The following is a 14,533-nucleotide window of genomic DNA, read 5'->3' on the forward strand; positions in this document are numbered from 1 at the left end:
CATGTACACCAAACAATGTGACAGTGCTGATTATGTATGAAAAGAAGACATAGTCACAGAGATGAAGGTGTGAAAATATGAAGTTCCTTTGAATAGCACTAGTATGGAAGTGCAGAGCTGTGAAATGTTCCTCAAACTTCCTCTGATTTTTATGGGCACATTCAGCAGGAGGAATCCTTTGAATCAAGGATATGTGTGTTACCTTCTTGAAAATCGACAACTGAAAAGAAGGTAATGGAGAATGCGGGCATCGATCCCGCTACCTCTCACATGCTAAGCGAGCGCTCTACCATTTGAGCTAATTCCCCTTCTTGAAGACTTTTACAAGCCTGGTTCCACCAGGTCGCTAGTTGTTTAAAGGCAAATGATTGTCCTTCATTCTATTAGGGACGCGGGTGTAGATGGAATGGCAGCAGCAGGCCTGTTAGCTCAGTTGGTTAGAGCGTGGTGCTAATAACGCCAAGGTCACAGGTTCGATCCCTGTACAGGCCAGGCTTAATTGTTGTAGAGGGAGGACATCTCGTGAAGTCCTTCAGATGTAAAGTTGGCAGTGTTTTCAACTCATGGAATGTGCAACAGTGCCCCATCACCTCACACATGGATCCCATGAAGGCAAAGTCTTGCTTCTCCTGATTGTTTGTCGGTAGACTACTACCGTGGCCCAGTTCAAATGTACACGTCACTGTCTACATGACCACGTGGCCTAATGGACAAGGCGTCTGACTTCGAATCAGAAGATTGAGGGTTCAAATCCCTTCGTGGTTGTCTGTCCTCTCTTCTGTAAGACTTGTGTATGTTCAGTAATGAATATTCCAATGAGAAGCTTCCACCATGTACACCAAACAATGTGACAGTGCTGATTATGTATGAAAAGAAGCTGAGTCACAGAGATGTAGGTGTGAAAATATGAAGTTCCTTTGAATAGCACTAGTATGGAAGTGCAGAGCTGTGAAATGTTCCTCAAACTTCCTCTGATTTTTATGGGCACAATCAGCAGGAGGAATCCTTTGAATCAAGCATATGTGTGTTACCTTCTTGAGAATCGACAACTGAAAAGAAGGTAATGGAGAATGCGGGCATCGATCCCGCTACCTCTCACATGCTAAGCGAGCGCTCTACCATTTGAGCTAATTCCCCTTCTTGAAGACTTTTACAAGCCTGGTTCCACCAGGTCGCTAGTTGTTTAAAGGCAAATGAGTGTCCTTCATTCTATTAGGGACGCGGGTGTAGATAGAATGGCAGCAGCAGGCCTCTTAGCTCAGTTGGTTAGAGCGTGGTGCTAATAACGCCAAGGTCACAGGTTCGATCCCTGTACAGGCCAGGCTTAATTGTTGTAGAGGGAGGACATCTCGTGAAGTCCTTCACATGTAAACTTGGCAGTGTTTTCAACTCATGGAATGTGCAACAGTGCCCCATCACCTCACACATGGATCCCATGAAGGCAAAGTCTTGCTTCTCCTGACTGTTTGTCGGTAGACTACTACCGTGGCCCAGTTCAAATGTACACGTCACTGTCTACATGACCACGTCGCCTAATGGACAAGGCGTCTGACTTCGAATCAGAAGATTGAGGGTTCGAATCCCTTCGTGGTTGTCTGTCCATTCTTCTGTAAGACTTGTGTATGTTCAGTAATGAATATTCCAATGAGAAGCTTCCACCATGTACACCAAACAATGTGACAGTGCTGATTATGTATGAAAAGAAGACATAGTCACAGAGATGAAGGTGTGAAAATATGAAGTTCCTTTGAATAGCACTAGTATGGAAGTGCAGAGCTGTGAAATGTTCCTCAAACTTCCTCTGATTTTTATGGGCACATTCAGCAGGAGGAATCCTTTGAATCAAGGATATGTGTGTTACCTTCTTGAGAATCGACAACTGAAAAGAAGGTAATGGAGAATGCGGGCATCGATCCCGCTACCTCTCACATGCTAAGCGAGCGCTCTACCATTTGAGCTAATTCCCCTTCTTGAAGACTTTTACAAGCCTGGTTCCACCAGGTCGCTAGTTGTTTAAAGGCAAATGATTGTCCTTCATTCTATTAGGGACGCGGGTGTAGATGGAATGGCAGCAGCAGGCCTGTTAGCTCAGTTGGTTAGAGCGTGGTGCTAATAACGCCAAGGTCACAGGTTCGATCCCTGTACAGGCCAGGCTTAATTGTTGTAGAGGGAGGACATCTCGTGAAGTCCTTCAGATGTAAAGTTGGCAGTGTTTTCAACTCATGGAATGTGCAACAGTGCCCCATCACCTCACACATGGATCCCATGAAGGCAAAGTCTTGCTTCTCCTGATTGTTTGTCGGTAGACTACTACCGTGGCCCAGTTCAAATGTACACGTCACTGTCTACATGACCACGTGGCCTAATGGACAAGGCGTCTGACTTCGAATCAGAAGATTGAGGGTTCGAATCCCTTCGTGGTTGTCTGTCCTCTCTTCTGTAAGACTTGTGTATGTTCAGTAATGAATATTCCAATGAGAAGCTTCCAACATGTACACCAAGCAATGTGACAGTGCTGATTATGTATGAAAAGAAGACGTAGTCACAGAGATGAAGGTGTGAAAATATGATGTTCCTTTGAATAGCACTAGTATGGAAGTGCAGAGCTGTGAAATGTTCCTCAAAATTCCTCTGATTTTTATGGGCACAATCAGCAGGAGGAATCCTTTGAATCAAGGATATGTGTGTTACCTTCTTGAGAATCGACAACTGAAAAGAAGGTAATGGAGAATGCGGGCATCGATCCCGCTACCTCTCACATGCTAAGCGAGCGCTCTACCATTTGAGCTAATTCCCCTTCTTGAAGACTTTTACAAGCCTGGTTCCACCAGGTCGCTAGTTGTTTAAAGGCAAATGATTGTCCTTCATTCTATTAGGGACGCGGGTGTAGATGAAATGGCAGCAGCAGGCCTGTTAGCTCAGTTGGTTAGAGCGTGGTGCTAATAACGCCAAGGTCACAGGTTCGATCCCTGTACAGGCCAGGCTTAATTGTTGTAGAGGGAGGACATCTCGTGAAGTCCTTCAGATGTAAAGTTGGCAGTGTTTTCAACTCATGCAATGTGCAACAGTGCCCCATCACCTCACACATGGATCCCATGAAGGCAAAGTCTTGCTTCTCCTGACTGTTTGTCGGTAGACTACTACCGTGGCCCAGTTCAAATGTACACGTCACTGTCTACATCACCACGTGGCCTAATGGACAAGGCGTCTGACTTCGAATCAGAAGATTGAGGGTTCGAATCCCTTCGTGGTTGTCTGTCCTCTCTTCTGTAAGACTTGTGTATGTTCAGGAATGAATATTCCAATGTACACCAAACAATGTGACAATGCTGATTATGTATGAAAAGAGGACATAGTAACAGAGATGAAGGTGTGAATATATGAAGTTCCTTTGAATAGCTCTAGTATGGAAGTGCAGAGCTGTGAAATGTTCCTCAAACTTCCTCTGATTTTTATGGGCACAATCAGCAGGAGGAATCCTTTGAATCAAGGATATGTGTGTTACCTTCTTGAGAAACGACAACTGAAAAGAAGGTAATGGAGAATGCGGGCATCGATCCTGCTACCTCTCACATGCTAAGCGAGCGCTCTACCATTTGAGCTAATTCCCCTTCTTCAAGACTTTTACAAGCCTGGTTCCACCAGGTCGCTAGTTGTTTAAAGGCAAATGAGTGTCCTTCATTCTATTAGGGACGCGGGTGTAGATGGAATGGCAGCAGCAGGCCTGTTAGCTCAGTTGGTTAGAGCGTGGTGCTAATAACGCCAAGGTCACAGGTTCGATCCCTGTACAGGCCAGGCTTAATTGTTGTAGAGGGGGGACATCTCCTGAAGTCCTTCAGATGTAAAGTTGGTAGTGTTTTCAACTCATGGAATGTGCAACAGTGCCCCATCACCTCACACATGGATCCCATGAAGGCAAAGTCTTGCTTCTCCTGACTGTTTGTCGGTAGACTACTACCGTGGCCCAGTTCAAATGTACACGTCACTGTCTACATGACCACGTGGCCTAATGGACAAGGCGTCTGACTTCGAATCAGAAGATTGAGGGTTCGAATCCCTTCGTGGTTGTCTGTCCTCTCTTCTGTAAGACTTGTGTATGTTCAGTAATGAATATTCCAATGAGAAGCTTCCACCATGTACACCAAACAATGTGACAGTGCTGATTATGTATGAAAAGAAGACATAGTCACAGAGATGAAGGTGTGAAAATATGAAGTTCCTTTGAATAGCACTAGTATGGAAGTGCAGAGCTGTGAAATGTTCCTCAAACTTCCTCTGATTTTTATGGGCACAATCAGCAGGAGGAATCCTTTGAATCAAGGATATGTGTGTTACCTTCTTGAGAATCGACAACTGAAAAGAAGGTAATGGAGAATGCGGGCATCGATCCCGCTACCTCTCACATGCTAAGCGAGCGCTCTACCATTTGAGCTAATTCCCCTTCTTGAAGACTTTTACAAGCCTGGTTCCACCAGGTCGCTAGTTGTTTAAAGGCAAATGATTGTCCTTCATTCTATTAGGGACGCGGGTGTAGCTGGAATGGCAGCAGCAGGCCTGTTAGCTCAGTTGGTTAGAGCGTGGTGCTAATAACGCCAAGGTCACAGGTTCGATCCCTGTACAGGCCAGGCTTAATTGTTGTAGAGGGAGGACATCTCGTGAAGTCCTTCAGATGTAAAGTTGGCAGTGTTTTCAACTCATGGAATGTGCAACAGTGCCCCATCACCTCACACATGGATCCCATGAAGGCAAAGTCTTGCTTCTCCTGACTGTTTGTCGGTAGACTACTACCGTGGCCCAGTTCAAATGTACACGTCACTGTCTACATGACCACGTGGCCTAATGGACAAGGCGTCTGACTTCGAATCAGAAGATTGAGGGTTCGAATCCCTTTGTGGTTGTCTGTCCTCTCTTCTGTAAGACTTGTGTATGTTCAGTAATGAATATTCCAATGAGAAGCTTCCACCATGTACACCAAACAATGTGACAGTGCTGATTATGTATGAAAAGAAGATGTAGTCACAGAGATGAAGGTGTGAAAATATGAAGTTCCTTTGAATAGCACTAGTATGGAAGTGCAGAGCTGTGAAATGTTCCTCAAACTTCCTCTGATTTTTATGGGCACAATCAGCAGGAGGAATCCTTTGAATTAAGGATATGTGTGTTACCTTCTTGAGAATCGACAACTGAAAAGAAGGTAATGGAGAATGCGGGCATCGATCCCGCTGCCTCTCACATGCTAAGCGAGCGCTCTACCATTTGAGCTAATTCCCCTTCTTCAAGACTTTTACAAGCCTGGTTCCACCAGGTCGCTAGTTGTTTAAAGGCAAATGAGTGTCCTTCATTCTATTAGGGACGCGGGTGTAGATGGAATGGCAGCAGCAGGCCTGTTAGCTCAGTTGGTTAGAGCGTGGTGCTAATAACGCCAAGGTCACAGGTTCGATCCCTGTACAGGCCAGGCTTAATTGTTGTAGAGGGAGGACATCTCCTGAAGTCCTTCAGATGTAAAGTTGGCAGTGTTTTCAACTCATGGAATGTGCAACAGTGCCCCATCACCTCACACATGGATCCCATGAAGGCAAAGTCTTGCTTCTCCTGACTGTTTGTCGGTAGACTACTACCGTGGCCCAGTTCAAATGTACACGTCACTGTCTACATGACCACGTGGCCTAATGGACAAGGCGTCTGACTTCGAATCAGAAGATTGAGGGTTCGAATCCCTTCGTGGTTGTCTGTCCTCTCTTCTGTAAGACTTGTGTATGTTCAGTAATGAATATTCCAATGAGAAGCTTCCACCATGTACACCAAACAATGTGACAGTGCTGATTATGTATGAAAAGAAGACATAGTCACAGAGATGAAGGTGTGAAAATATGAAGTTCCTTTGAATAGCACTAGTATGGGAGTGAAATGTTCCTCAAACTTCCTCTGATTTTTATGGGCACATTCAGCAGGAGGAATCCTTTGAATCAAGGATATGTGTGTTACCTTCTTGAGAATCGACAACTGAAAAGAAGGTAATGGAGAATGCGGGCATCAATCCCGCTACCTCTCACATGCTAAGCGAGCGCTCTACCATTTGAGCTAATTCCCCTTCTTGAAGACTTTTACAAGCCTGGTTCCACCAGGTCGCTAGTTGTTTAAAGGCAAATGAGTGTCTTTCATTCTATTAGGGACGCGGGTGTAGATAGAATGGCAGCAGCAGGCCTGTTAGCTCAGTTGGTTAGAGCGTGGTGCTAATAACGCCAAGGTCACAGGTTCGATCCCTGTACAGGCCAGGCTTAATTGTTGTAGAGGGAGGACATCTCGTGAAGTCCTTCACATGTAAAGTTGGCAGTGTTTTCAACTCATGGAATGTGCAACAGTGCCCCATCACCTCACACATGGATCCCATGAAGGCAAAGTCTTGCTTCTCCTGACTGTTTGTCGGTAGACTACTACCGTGGCCCAGTTCAAATGTACACGTCACTGTCTACATGACCACGTGGCCTAATGGACAAGGCGTCTGACTTCGAATCAGAAGATTGAGGGTTCGAATCCCTTCGTGGTTGTCTGTCCTCTTTTCTGTAAGACTTGTGTATGTTCAGTAATGAATATTCCAATGAGAAGCTTCCACCATGTACACCAAACAATGTGACAGTGCTGATTATGTATGAAAAGAAGACATAGTCACAGAGATGAAGGTGTGAAAATATGAAGTTCCTTTGAATAGCACTAGTATGGAAGTGCAGAGCTGTGAAATGTTCCTCAAACTTCCTCTGATTTTTATGGGCACATTCAGCAGGAGGAATCCTTTGAATCAAGGATATGTGTGTTACCTTCTTGAGAATCGACAACTGAAAAGAAGGTAATGGAGAATGCGGGCATCGATCCCGCTACCTCTCACATGCTAAGCGAGCGCTCTACCATTTGAGCTAATTCCCCTTCTTGAAGACTTTTACAAGCCTGGTTCCACCAGGTCGCTAGTTGTTTAAAGGCAAATGATTGTCCTTCATTCTATTAGGGACGCGGGTGTAGATGGAATGGCAGCAGCAGGCCTGTTAGCTCAGTTGGTTAGAGCGTGGTGCTAATAACGCCAAGGTCACAGGTTCGATCCCTGTACAGGCCAGGCTTAATTGTTGTAGAGGGAGGACATCTCGTGAAGTCCTTCAGATGTAAAGTTGGCAGTGTTTTCAACTCATGGAATGTGCAACAGTGCCCCATCACCTCACACATGGATCCCATGAAGGCAAAGTCTTGCTTCTCCTGATTGTTTGTCGGTAGACTACTACCGTGGCCCAGTTCAAATGTACACGTCACTGTCTACATGACCACGTGGCCTAATGGACAAGGCGTCTGACTTCGAATCAGAAGATTGAGGGTTCGAATCCCTTTGTGGTTGTCTGTCCTCTCTTCTGTAAGACTTGTGTATGTTCAGTAATGAATATTCCAATGAGAAGCTTCCACCATGTACACCAAACAATGTGACAGTGCTGATTATGTATGAAAAGAAGACGTAGTCACAGAGATGTAGGTGTGAAAATATGAAGTTCCTTTGAATAGCACTAGTATGGAAGTGCAGAGCTGTGAAATGTTCCTCAAACTTCCTCTGATTTTTATGGGCACAATCAGCAGGAGGAATCCTTTGAATCAAGCATATGTGTGTTACCTTCTTGAGAATCGACAACTGAAAAGAAGGTAATGGAGAATGCGGGCATCGATCCCGCTACCTCTCACATGCTAAGCGAGCGCTCTACCATTTGAGCTAATTCCCCTTCTTGAAGACTTTTACAAGCCTGGTTCCACCAGGTCGCTAGTTGTTTAAAGGCAAATGAGTGTCCTTCATTCTATTAGGGACGCGGGTGTAGATAGAATGGCAGCAGCAGGCCTCTTAGCTCAGTTGGTTAGAGCGTGCTGCTAATAACGCCAAGGTCACAGGTTCGATCCCTGTACAGGCCAGGCTTAATTGTTGTAGAGGGAGGACATCTCGTGAAGTCCTTCACATGTAAACTTGGCAGTGTTTTCAACTCATGGAATGTGCAACAGTGCCCCATCACCTCACACATGGATCCCATGAAGGCAAAGTCTTGCTTCTCCTGACTGTTTGTCGGTAGACTACTACCGTGGCCCAGTTCAAATGTACACGTCACTGTCTACATGACCACGTGGCCTAATGGACAAGGCGTCTGACTTCGAATCAGAAGATTGAGGGTTCGAATCCCTTCGTGGTTGTCTGTCCTCTCTTCTGTAAGACTTGTGTATGTTCAGTAATGAATATTCCAATGAGAAGCTTCCACCATGTACACCAAACAATGTGACAGTGCTGATTATGTATGAAAAGAAGACGTAGTCACAGAGATGAAGGTGTGAAAATATGAAGTTCCTTTGAATAGCACTAGTATGGAAGTGCAGAGCTGTGAAATGTTCCTCAAACTTCCTCTGATTTTTATGGGCACATTCAGCAGGAGGAATCCTTTGAATCAAGGATATGTGTGTTACCTTCTTGAGAATCGACAACTGAAAAGAAAGTAATGGAGAATGCGGGCATCGATCCCGCTACCTCTCACATGCTAAGCGAGCGCTCTACCATTTGAGCTAATTCCCCTTCTTGAAGACTTTTACAAGCCTGGTTCCACCAGGTCGCTAGTTGTTTAAAGGCAAATGATTGTCCTTCATTCTATTAGGGACGCGGGTGTAGCTGGAATGGCAGCAGCAGGCCTGTTAGCTCAGTTGGTTAGAGCGTGGTGCTAATAACGCCAAGGTCACAGGTTCGATCCCTGTACAGGCCAGGCTTAATTGTTGTAGAGGGAGGACATCTCGTGAAGTCCTTCAGATGTAAAGTTGGCAGTGTTTTCAACTCATGGAATGTGCAACAGTGCCCCATCACCTCACACATGGATCCCATGAAGGCAAAGTCTTGCTTCTCCTGATTGTTTGTCGGTAGACTACTACCGTGGCCCAGTTCAAATGTACACGTCACTGTCTACATGACCACGTCGCCTAATGGACAAGGCGTCTGACTTCGAATCAGAAGATTGAGGGTTCGAATCCCTTCGTGGTTGTCTGTCCTCTCTTCTGTAAGACTTGTGTATGTTCAGTAATGAATATTCCAATGAGAAGCTTCCACCATGTACACCAAACAATGTGACAGTGCTGATTATGTATGAAAAGAAGACGTAGTCACAGAGATGAAGGTGTGAAAATATGAAGTTCCTTTGAATAGCACTAGTATGGAAGTGCAGAGCTGTGAAATGTTCCTCAAACTTCCTCTGATTTTTATGGGCACAATCAGCAGGAGGAATCCTTTGAATCAAGGATATGTGTGTTACCTTCTTGAGAATCGACAACTGAAAAGAAGGTAATGGAGAATGCGGGCATCGATCCCGCTACCTCTCACATGCTAAGCGAGCGCTCTACCATTTGAGCTAATTCCCCTTCTTGAAGACTTTTACAAGCCTGGTTCCACCAGGTCGCTAGTTGTTTAAAGGCAAATGAGTGTCCTTCATTCTATTAGGGACGCGGGTGTAGATAGAATGGCAGCAGCAGGCCTCTTAGCTCAGTTGGTTAGAGCGTGGTGCTAATAACGCCAAGGTCACAGGTTCGATCCCTGTACAGGCCAGGCTTAATTGTTGTAGAGGGAGGACATCTCGTGAAGTCCTTCACATGTAAACTTGGCAGTGTTTTCAACTCATGGAATGTGCAACAGTGCCCCATCACCTCACACATGGATCCCATGAAGGCAAAGTCTTGCTTCTCCTGACTGTTTGTCGGTAGACTACTACCGTGGCCCAGTTCAAATGTACACGTCACTGTCTACATGACCACGTGGCCTAATGGACAAGGCGTCTGACTTCGAATCAGAAGATTGAGGGTTCGAATCCCTTCGTGGTTGTCTGTCCTCTCTTCTGTAAGACTTGTGTATGTTCAGTAATGAATATTCCAATGAGAAGCTTCCACCATGTACACCAAACAATGTGACAGTGCTGATTATGTATGAAAAGAAGACATAGTCACAGAGATGAAGGTGTGAAAATATGAAGTTCCTTTGAATAGCACTAGTATGGAAGTGCAGAGCTGTGAAATGTTCCTCAAACTTCCTCTGATTTTTATGGGCACATTCAGCAGGAGGAATCCTTTGAATCAAGGATATGTGTGTTACCTTCTTGAGAATCGACAACTGAAAAGAAGGTAATGGAGAATGCGGGCATCGATCCCGCTACCTCTCACATGCTAAGCGAGCGCTCTACCATTTGAGCTAATTCCCCTTATTGAAGACTTTTACAAGCCTGGTTCCACCAGGTCGCTAGTTGTTTAAAGGCAAATGATTGTCCTTCATTCTATTAGGGACGCGGGTGTAGATGGAATGGCAGCAGCAGGCCTGTTAGCTCAGTTGGTTAGAGCGTGGTGCTAATAACGCCAAGGTCACAGGTTCGATCCCTGTACAGGCCAGGCTTTATTGTTGTAGAGGGAGGACATCTCGTGAAGTCCTTCAGATGTAAAGTTGGCAGTGTTTTCAACTCATGGAATGTGCAACAGTGCCCCATCACCTCACACATGGATCCCATGAAGGCAAAGTCTTGCTTCTCCTGATTGTTTGTCGGTAGACTACTACCGTGGCCCAGTTCAAATGTACACGTCACTGTCTACATGACCACGTGGCCTAATGGACAAGGCGTCTGACTTCGAATCAGAAGATTGAGGGTTCAAATCCCTTCGTGGTTGTCTGTCCTCTCTTCTGTAAGACTTGTGTATGTTCAGTAATGAATATTCCAATGAGAAGCTTCCACCATGTACACCAAACAATGTGACAGTGCTGATTATGTATGAAAAGAAGACGTAGTCACAGAGATGTAGGTGTGAAAATATGAAGTTCCTTTGAATAGCACTAGTATGGAAGTGCAGAGCTGTGAAATGTTCCTCAAACTTCCTCTGATTTTTATGGGCACAATCAGCAGGAGGAATCCTTTGAATCAAGCATATGTGTGTTACCTTCTTGAGAATCGACAACTGAAAAGAAGGTAATGGAGAATGCGGGCATCGATCCCGCTACCTCTCACATGCTAAGCGAGCGCTCTACCATTTGAGCTAATTCCCCTTCTTGAAGACTTTTACAAGCCTGGTTCCACCAGGTCGCTAGTTGTTTAAAGGCAAATGAGTGTCCTTCATTCTATTATGGACGCGGGTGTAGATAGAATGGCAGCAGCAGGCCTCTTAGCTCAGTTGGTTAGAGCGTGGTGCTAATAACGCCAAGGTCACAGGTTCGATCCCTGTACAGGCCAGGCTTAATTGTTGTAGAGGGAGGACATCTCGTGAAGTCCTTCACATGTAAACTTGGCAGTGTTTTCAACTCATGGAATGTGCAACAGTGCCCCATCACCTCACACATGGATCCCATGAAGGCAAAGTCTTGCTTCTCCTGACTGTTTGTCGGTAGACTACTACCGTGGCCCAGTTCAAATGTACACGTCACTGTCTACATGACCACGTGGCCTAATGGACAAGGCGTCTGACTTCGAATCAGAAGATTGAGGGTTCGAATCCCTTCGTGGTTGTCTGTCCATTCTTCTGTAAGACTTGTGTATGTTCAGTAATGAATATTCCAATGAGAAGCTTCCACCATGTACACCAAACAATGTGACAGTGCTGATTATGTATGAAAAGAAGACATAGTCACAGAGATGAAGGTGTGAAAATATGAAGTTCCTTTGAATAGCACTAGTATGGAAGTGCAGAGCTGTGAAATGTTCCTCAAACTTCCTCTGATTTTTATGGGCACAATCAGCAGGAGGAATCCTTTGAATCAAGGATATGTGTGTTACCTTCTTGAGAATCGACAACTGAAAAGAAGGTAATGGAGAATGCGGGCATCGATCCCGCTACCTCTCACATGCTAAGCGAGCGCTCTACCATTTGAGCTAATTCCCCTTCTTGAAGACTTTTACAAGCCTGGTTCCACCAGGTCGCTAGTTGTTTAAAGGCAAATGAGTGTCCTTCATTCTATTAGGGACGCGGGTGTAGATGGAATGGCAGCAGCAGGCCTGTTAGCTCAGTTGGTTAGAGCGTGGTGCTAATAACGCCAAGGTCACAGGTTCGATCCCTGTACAGGCCAGGCTTAATTGTTGTAGAAGGAGGACATCTCGTGAAGTCCTTCAGATGTAAAGTTGGCAGTGTTTTCAACTCATGGAATGTGCAACAGTGCCCCATCACCTCACACCTGGATCCCATGAAGGCAAAGTTTTGCTTCTCCTGACTGTTTGTCGGTAGACTACTACCGTGGCCCAGTTCAAACGTACACGTCACTGTCTACATGACCACGTGGCCTAATGGACAAGGCGTCTGACTTCGAATCAGAAGATTGAGGGTTCGAATCCCTTCATGGTTGTCTGTCCTCACTTGTGTATGTTCAGGAATGAATATTCCAATGAGAAGCTTCCACCATGTACACCAAACAATGTGACAGTGCTGATTATGTATGAAAAGAAGACATAGTCACAGAGATAAAGGTGTGAAAATATGAAGTTCCTTTGAATAGCACTAGTATGGAAGTGCAGAGCTGTGAAATGTTCCTCAAACTTCCTCTGATTTTTATGGGCACATTCAGCAGGAGGAATCCTTTGAATCAAGGATATGTGTGTTACCTTCTTGAGAATCGACAACTGAAAAGAAGGTAATGGAGAATGCGGGCATCGATCCCGCTACCTCTCACATGCTAAGCGAGCGCTCTACCATTTGAGCTAATTCCCCTTCTTGAAGACTTTTACAAACCTGGTTCCACCAGGTCGCTAGTTGTTTAAAGGCAAATGAGTGTCTTTCATTCTATTAGGGACGCGGGTGTAGATAGAATGGCAGCAGCAGGCCTCTGAGCTCAGTTGGTTAGAGCGTGGTGCTAATAACGCCAAGGTCACAGGTTCGATCCCTGTACAGGCCAGGCTTAATTGTTGTAGAGGGAGGACATCTCGTGAAGTCCTTCAGATGTAAAGTTGGCAGTGTTTTCAATTCATGGAATGTGCAACAGTGCCCCATCACCTCACACATGGATCCCATGAAGGCGAAGTCTTGCTTCTCCTGACTGTTTGTCGGTAGACTACTACCGTGGCCCAGTTCAAATGTACACGTCACTGTCTACATGACCACGTGGCCTAATGGACAAGGCGTCTGACTTCGAATCAGAAGATTGAGGGTTCGAATCCCTTCGTGGTTGTCTGTCCTCTCTTCTGTAAGACTTGTGTATGTTCAGGAATGAATATTCCAATGAGAAGCTTCCACCATGTACACCAAGCAATGTGACAGTGCTGATTATGTATGAAAAGAAGACATAGTCACAGAGATGAAGGTGTGAAAATATGAAGTTCCTTTGAATAGCACTAGTATGGAAGTGCAGAGCTGTGAAATGTTCCTCGGACTTCCTCTGATTTTTATGGGCACATTCAGCAGGAGGAATCCTTTGAATCAAGGATATGTGTGTTACCTTCTTGAGAATCGACAACTGAAAAGAAGGTAATGGAGAATGCGGGCATCGATCCCCCTACCTCTCACATGCTAAGCGAGCGCTCTACCATTTGAGCTAATTCCCCTTCTTGAAGACTTTTACAAGCCTGGTTCCACCAGGTCGCTAGTTGTTTAAAGGCAAATGAGTGTCTTTCATTCTATTAGGGACGCGGGTGTAGATAGAATGGCAGCAGCAGGCCTGTTAGCTCAGTTGGTTAGAGCGTGGTGCTAATAACGCCAAGGTCACAGGTTCGATCCCTGTACAGGCCAGGCTTAATTGTTGTAGAGGGAGGACATCTTGTGAAGTCCTTCAGATGTAAAGTTGGCAGTGTTTTCAACTCATGGAATGTGCAACAGTGCCCCATCACCTCACACATGGATCCCATGAAGGCAAAAGCTTGATCTTCAACGTCTTGCTTCTCCTGACTGTCTGTTTGTAGACTACTACCGTGGCCCAGTTCAAATGTACACGTCACTGTCTACATGACCACGTGGCCTAATGGACAAGGCGTCTGACTTCGAATCAGAAGATTGAGGGTTCGAATCCCTTCGTGGTTGTCTGTCCTCTCTTCTGTAAGACTTGTGTATGTTCAGGAATGAATATTCCAATGAGAAGCTTCCACCATGTACACCAAGCAATGTGACAGTGCTGATTATGTATGAAAAGAAGACATAGTCACAGAGATGAAGGTGTGAAAATATGAAGTTCCTTTGAATAGCACTAGTATGGAAGTGCAGAGCTGTGAAATGTTCCTCGGACTTCCTCTGATTTTTATGGGCACATTCAGCAGGAGGAATCCTTTGAATCAAGGATATGTGTGTTACCTTCTTGAGAATCGACAACTGAAAAGAAGGTAATGGAGAATGCGGGCATCGATCCCCCTACCTCTCACATGCTAAGCGAGCGCTCTACCATTTGAGCTAATTCCCCTTCTTGAAGACTTTTACAAGCCTGGTTCCACCAGGTCGCTAGTTGTTTAAAGGCAAATGAGTGTCTTTCATTCTATTAGGGACGCGGGTGTAGATAGAATGGCAGCAGCAGGCCTGTTAGCTCAGTTGGTTAGAGCGT

The 14,533-nt window shown here is 45.3% G+C and overlaps 26 non-coding genes across 26 annotated transcripts in view; all 26 read left to right on the forward strand.

Moving 5' to 3' along the window:
* The first annotated feature begins 418 nt into the window (after window positions 1-418).
* On the forward strand, window positions 419-492 carry trnai-aau (transfer RNA isoleucine (anticodon AAU)). The gene has a single exon. It is a non-coding gene; the product is annotated as a tRNA-Ile (tRNA).
* A 200-nt stretch (window positions 493-692) lies between these two features.
* Window positions 693-765, forward strand: trnar-ucg (transfer RNA arginine (anticodon UCG)). The gene has a single exon. It is a non-coding gene; the product is annotated as a tRNA-Arg (tRNA).
* Window positions 766-2,077: 1,312 nt separating this feature from the next.
* trnai-aau (transfer RNA isoleucine (anticodon AAU)) lies at window positions 2,078-2,151 on the forward strand. The gene has a single exon. It is a non-coding gene; the product is annotated as a tRNA-Ile (tRNA).
* Window positions 2,152-2,351: 200 nt separating this feature from the next.
* Window positions 2,352-2,424, forward strand: trnar-ucg (transfer RNA arginine (anticodon UCG)). The gene has a single exon. It is a non-coding gene; the product is annotated as a tRNA-Arg (tRNA).
* Window positions 2,425-2,907: 483 nt separating this feature from the next.
* trnai-aau (transfer RNA isoleucine (anticodon AAU)) lies at window positions 2,908-2,981 on the forward strand. Its single transcript has one exon. It is a non-coding gene; the product is annotated as a tRNA-Ile (tRNA).
* Window positions 2,982-3,721: 740 nt separating this feature from the next.
* On the forward strand, window positions 3,722-3,795 carry trnai-aau (transfer RNA isoleucine (anticodon AAU)). Its single transcript has one exon. It is a non-coding gene; the product is annotated as a tRNA-Ile (tRNA).
* Window positions 3,796-3,995: 200 nt separating this feature from the next.
* trnar-ucg (transfer RNA arginine (anticodon UCG)) lies at window positions 3,996-4,068 on the forward strand. Its single transcript has one exon. It is a non-coding gene; the product is annotated as a tRNA-Arg (tRNA).
* A 483-nt stretch (window positions 4,069-4,551) lies between these two features.
* Window positions 4,552-4,625, forward strand: trnai-aau (transfer RNA isoleucine (anticodon AAU)). The gene has a single exon. It is a non-coding gene; the product is annotated as a tRNA-Ile (tRNA).
* A 200-nt stretch (window positions 4,626-4,825) lies between these two features.
* On the forward strand, window positions 4,826-4,898 carry trnar-ucg (transfer RNA arginine (anticodon UCG)). The gene has a single exon. It is a non-coding gene; the product is annotated as a tRNA-Arg (tRNA).
* Window positions 4,899-5,381: 483 nt separating this feature from the next.
* trnai-aau (transfer RNA isoleucine (anticodon AAU)) lies at window positions 5,382-5,455 on the forward strand. Its single transcript has one exon. It is a non-coding gene; the product is annotated as a tRNA-Ile (tRNA).
* A 200-nt stretch (window positions 5,456-5,655) lies between these two features.
* Window positions 5,656-5,728, forward strand: trnar-ucg (transfer RNA arginine (anticodon UCG)). Its single transcript has one exon. It is a non-coding gene; the product is annotated as a tRNA-Arg (tRNA).
* A 473-nt stretch (window positions 5,729-6,201) lies between these two features.
* Window positions 6,202-6,275, forward strand: trnai-aau (transfer RNA isoleucine (anticodon AAU)). Its single transcript has one exon. It is a non-coding gene; the product is annotated as a tRNA-Ile (tRNA).
* Window positions 6,276-6,475: 200 nt separating this feature from the next.
* Window positions 6,476-6,548, forward strand: trnar-ucg (transfer RNA arginine (anticodon UCG)). Its single transcript has one exon. It is a non-coding gene; the product is annotated as a tRNA-Arg (tRNA).
* Window positions 6,549-7,031: 483 nt separating this feature from the next.
* Window positions 7,032-7,105, forward strand: trnai-aau (transfer RNA isoleucine (anticodon AAU)). The gene has a single exon. It is a non-coding gene; the product is annotated as a tRNA-Ile (tRNA).
* A 200-nt stretch (window positions 7,106-7,305) lies between these two features.
* trnar-ucg (transfer RNA arginine (anticodon UCG)) lies at window positions 7,306-7,378 on the forward strand. Its single transcript has one exon. It is a non-coding gene; the product is annotated as a tRNA-Arg (tRNA).
* A 757-nt stretch (window positions 7,379-8,135) lies between these two features.
* trnar-ucg (transfer RNA arginine (anticodon UCG)) lies at window positions 8,136-8,208 on the forward strand. Its single transcript has one exon. It is a non-coding gene; the product is annotated as a tRNA-Arg (tRNA).
* Window positions 8,209-8,691: 483 nt separating this feature from the next.
* Window positions 8,692-8,765, forward strand: trnai-aau (transfer RNA isoleucine (anticodon AAU)). The gene has a single exon. It is a non-coding gene; the product is annotated as a tRNA-Ile (tRNA).
* Window positions 8,766-9,795: 1,030 nt separating this feature from the next.
* trnar-ucg (transfer RNA arginine (anticodon UCG)) lies at window positions 9,796-9,868 on the forward strand. Its single transcript has one exon. It is a non-coding gene; the product is annotated as a tRNA-Arg (tRNA).
* Window positions 9,869-10,351: 483 nt separating this feature from the next.
* trnai-aau (transfer RNA isoleucine (anticodon AAU)) lies at window positions 10,352-10,425 on the forward strand. The gene has a single exon. It is a non-coding gene; the product is annotated as a tRNA-Ile (tRNA).
* Window positions 10,426-10,625: 200 nt separating this feature from the next.
* Window positions 10,626-10,698, forward strand: trnar-ucg (transfer RNA arginine (anticodon UCG)). Its single transcript has one exon. It is a non-coding gene; the product is annotated as a tRNA-Arg (tRNA).
* Window positions 10,699-11,455: 757 nt separating this feature from the next.
* Window positions 11,456-11,528, forward strand: trnar-ucg (transfer RNA arginine (anticodon UCG)). The gene has a single exon. It is a non-coding gene; the product is annotated as a tRNA-Arg (tRNA).
* Window positions 11,529-12,011: 483 nt separating this feature from the next.
* On the forward strand, window positions 12,012-12,085 carry trnai-aau (transfer RNA isoleucine (anticodon AAU)). Its single transcript has one exon. It is a non-coding gene; the product is annotated as a tRNA-Ile (tRNA).
* A 1,019-nt stretch (window positions 12,086-13,104) lies between these two features.
* On the forward strand, window positions 13,105-13,177 carry trnar-ucg (transfer RNA arginine (anticodon UCG)). Its single transcript has one exon. It is a non-coding gene; the product is annotated as a tRNA-Arg (tRNA).
* Window positions 13,178-13,660: 483 nt separating this feature from the next.
* trnai-aau (transfer RNA isoleucine (anticodon AAU)) lies at window positions 13,661-13,734 on the forward strand. Its single transcript has one exon. It is a non-coding gene; the product is annotated as a tRNA-Ile (tRNA).
* Window positions 13,735-13,949: 215 nt separating this feature from the next.
* Window positions 13,950-14,022, forward strand: trnar-ucg (transfer RNA arginine (anticodon UCG)). The gene has a single exon. It is a non-coding gene; the product is annotated as a tRNA-Arg (tRNA).
* Window positions 14,023-14,505: 483 nt separating this feature from the next.
* The window catches only part of trnai-aau (transfer RNA isoleucine (anticodon AAU)), a 74-nt gene continuing 46 nt past the window's right edge, over window positions 14,506-14,533 (forward strand). Inside the window, exon 1 of the tRNA in view lies at window positions 14,506-14,533. This exon is cut by the window's right edge and continues 46 nt beyond it. This is a non-coding gene — a tRNA (tRNA-Ile).

This window comes from Scomber scombrus, chromosome 17 (assembly GCF_963691925.1).
Source record: "Scomber scombrus chromosome 17, fScoSco1.1, whole genome shotgun sequence".
Classification (NCBI taxonomy): Eukaryota; Metazoa; Chordata; class Actinopteri; order Scombriformes; family Scombridae; genus Scomber; species Scomber scombrus.